Genomic DNA, 3,692 nt, shown 5'->3' on the forward strand with positions numbered 1-3,692 from the left:
TCGATAGCGTCTCGAAGTTGGTGGTATTCTTCTGTGTCATGACACTGACTCCGATGACAGCGGCAGTACTTCGTCATGTCGGTTCTCGCAGATTCTCTCAGTGGTTGGGGGGCCTTGATGCCTTCCTCCTTGAATTCTATGTTGAGGCACTCTCGGAGGATAATTTCTCGCGATGAGTTCAGCGGGGGTGTAGTCGATAAAGCGGGTGCGCTGATTTATTGTTTTCTCATTGTTGTTGCGGCTCCCGTCGTCGCTGCTCATGCCAAATTGTATGCTTTTGAGTGCCCCTTCCGCCAACTTCTTCTCTTCGTAGTTAATGTATGCTTGTGCGTGAGTAAGAAAGTCACTAATATCCTTGGCTGCTCGAAGCCCTCAGCTACAACAAAAAACGCGCATGGATTGCGGCGGTTTTTTCACTATTTTGCGGCGGTTTTCATCCTCAACAACATGTTTTGCGGCAGTTTTCAAAACCCCCGTTTATTCTAATCCCACAAAATATTTGCGGGAGTTTTAGCCAACCGCTGGTATTGCATCCAAAAAACCCCCGCAGTATGTCAACCATTTTGTGGGGGTTATTAACCTCCTCAAATACAATAATATTTTTTTTAATTTAATTGAGCATTTTTATACTTTTGTGGTTCTTTATTTTGTTTACTTTTTTCTTCTAATTTATTGGAATTGTAAATATCTAATAAATTATATCATTACACTCAAAATTCCAAAATAAATACATAACCATTATAACATATATGTAGTTAAAAATATTCATATGTAATCAAATATCAAATGTAACAATACAACACATACAGTAATCAAATATCAAATGTAACAATACAACACATACAGTAATTCATAATAGCATAAAATATGTCTTCCTCTAAAAGGGATATCATCAGAACTAAACATACAACTAATATTACTCTTGTTCAACTTCCCAAATAACGACTTGAACATCTAACCAAGTGTGGTTTGGTGTTTGATATAAACCATAAAACTCTAACATATAATCTTAATTATACTCTAAAAACATCAGATGTTGCCTCCACCACACGTTCCTCTTGCGTTCAAAGATGAATTAAGCTCGACTGAAATTAAAAAAGAAAACACTTCATTAGTTAAAATACTTGACGAAACTTCTACAAAAACAAAACAAAATTACAACAGTAAACAAACACAATTTCGAACCATATGATAATCATGTTCCACATTAGAATACTTGATAGACAATATTAAAATACTCCAAGAACCCTACTAAACAACAGTTCTCACTTCTAAAACATGTCTTCGCTTGAAATAACAAGTATAGAGTACCAAAGGATGTCTAAAGTATATGTCGGAATATATATTAGAACCCAGAAGATGTCTTCCCTTGAAATAGCATGTGTAGAGTACCAAAGGATCTAAACCATATGTCAGAAACTATATTAGAACTCAGAAGTTATGTACCTTCTCTAAAAGATGAAGGCAATCTTGATTTCCTTCAAATTTAACTTAGGCCCAACCAATGTCGATTTAATATACTGCTGAAAACAATCAACAAATATAAGAAAATGATTGGATTCTCCTAGGCTAGTATTCCTATATTTCCAGATATATGAAAGCATTCAATACTTGTTTAGAGCCTTCAATTTCTATGGTGTTCATACCTCATGTTCTAACATGAACAAATGACGTTTGATGTGTTGCTGCAATCCTTCATTTGCATAGTTTATGCAGAACTGATCAAAATTATTCCTTTGTATATAAATGTAGCATCAAAGAGCCAAAATTCAAACAGGCATGAATACATAGACTTTGCCAAAGCATCTCTTGCATAAATTGCCTACAAGACAAAGTATAACATGTAAGATATTAAGAAAGAATATGTCCATTATTATGCGTTCCTTAGATTCGTATTTTAGAAAACAAACGGTCCAACCTCTCTATTCGTTAAGTAGAACAACTTGTACGATATTATGACTTAAAATATGGAATGTATAAACAACCAAAACCACAACCCAAAAAATATGGTAAGTAGTCTAGTATTCAAATTTCAAACTCTGATACACTCAAGTTTAGGCCTTTTCATACATATTTTATTGCTAGGACTTCAAGACCATTATATATTTTCTTCAAACTATATGGTAAATGAAACATACATCAGTACAACGATAAGGACATTAGACTAGCGTAACTTGTTGAAACTCAATATCTTATACCAAGTATCAAAGTGACTTACTGTGCATGAAAGTCTGCTTGATAGCAATGCTTCTGATTTCTTTTATTTCCAAATAAAGACTCCCAACAATAGAGTCATATATTCACATTGATGTCTTTACAGCATCCATGACTGAATTCATGAAAGAGAAACCACAAAAAAAAAAAAAAAAAAATCAATATAGACAATGAAAACAACACTAACAAAAACCACAAAAACACAAAATCACAATGTAGCAGCAAATAAATAAAAAACCCCAAATCATAAACACTAAAACCAACAAAAAAAAAATCCCAAATCTGAAACCCTAAAACCCAATTTTGAAGGAAAACATGAATAAAAAACCCCAAATCAGAAAACCTAAAATCCTAAATCACAACCTGAAGGAGCACATGAATCAAAAACCCGAAATCAGAACTCTAAAACCCCAAATCAGAAACCCTAAAATCCCAAATCACAACCTAGCCGTAAACAAATCAATATACAGAGATGAGTTTTGTTATTCACTTACATTTCTAGATGGATTTCGAGTGAGAAGGAGGATTGAGTAAGCTAAGGTAGATTGATGACTGAGCGGGCAATTCTCAGAATCAAAAAAAGATCGTAAAGAAACACAAATTGGAATGTAAACAAATCGATTGACCTACGATTCTGTGGCGTCCCGGATACGGAGAGTGAGACTGTGAGAGCCATGCGTTTGGAGAGACAGAGGTTTTCAGTTTTCACACGAGAGTGAGAGGGGTTCTTTGTTTCTGAAATATGAGTTTCTTTACCCATAACCCTTTTCTTTTTCTTTTTTTAGTTTGTGAAAACAAAGAGCGCCATAGGGAAAAACAATCGGGATAGTGGAAAAAGGGGAAAAATTGCTTCAATTTTGTGGGGGGTTTTTGAACCGCTGCAGAATAATAAGTATTTGTTACATAATCAAGTGTATGCGTCATTTTATAAGCCAATTTGCGGGACTTTTTAAAAACCTCCCCAATAAAACCTCCGCAACCAAGCTTATTTTTTGTATAGTGTCTTACATGAATTTGTAATCGTCGTGGAGGTTGCTTTCGAATATGAAACACTTCAAGCCGTCTTGGGCGCCTTGCACTTCAACGCCCGCTCGAGTGAAACGCTTGACATACTCCCGTAGGGTTTCTTTCTTGTCATGAACGATGGCGTTCAAGGCCGCCATGGTCTTTCTTGTCATTGAAACTTTCAATTACTCGGGTTCTACAAAAATTCATAGATTTTTTAAATATAATTTTATACACATGCACGAGTTTGTTACTTGTATCAATCAAAATCTTTGAAGTCACACAAGTTTGAGTTTAATCCTTATTTTAAAAGCAATGAGTTGGATTTGGGTGTGATTTCAGCACACAAAGTACTTCAAGTGATCATGGCCGTTGATTGATCTACGAGATCTGACAGCACCTGGGTAATAGAAAACCACTCCAAAAGCTTGGAGACACCCCGCAAAACAATCTAATATTATATAGAGGGGTCT

General features: G+C 35.2%; 1 long non-coding RNA gene across 2 annotated transcripts; it reads right to left on the minus strand.

The window, feature by feature from the left end:
- Positions 1 to 748: 748 nt before the first annotated feature.
- Positions 749 to 3,312, minus strand: LOC146937518 (uncharacterized). 2 transcript variants are annotated; one of them, XR_015030965.1, is made up of 5 exons: positions 2,709 to 3,312; positions 2,219 to 2,329; positions 1,647 to 1,822; positions 1,447 to 1,520; positions 749 to 1,085 (listed from the first exon to the last, which is right to left on the minus strand). It is a non-coding gene; the product is annotated as an uncharacterized LOC146937518 (long non-coding RNA). The 2 variants fall into 2 exon arrangements; XR_015030964.1 differs by having other exon boundaries at positions 1,447 to 1,523; positions 2,709 to 3,311.
- Positions 3,313 to 3,692: the final 380 nt, after the last annotated feature.

Source organism: Medicago sativa, chromosome 3 (assembly GCF_051527215.1).
Source record: "Medicago sativa cultivar Bolivia chromosome 3, Bolivia_mono, whole genome shotgun sequence".
Taxonomy (NCBI): domain Eukaryota; kingdom Viridiplantae; phylum Streptophyta; class Magnoliopsida; order Fabales; family Fabaceae; genus Medicago; species Medicago sativa.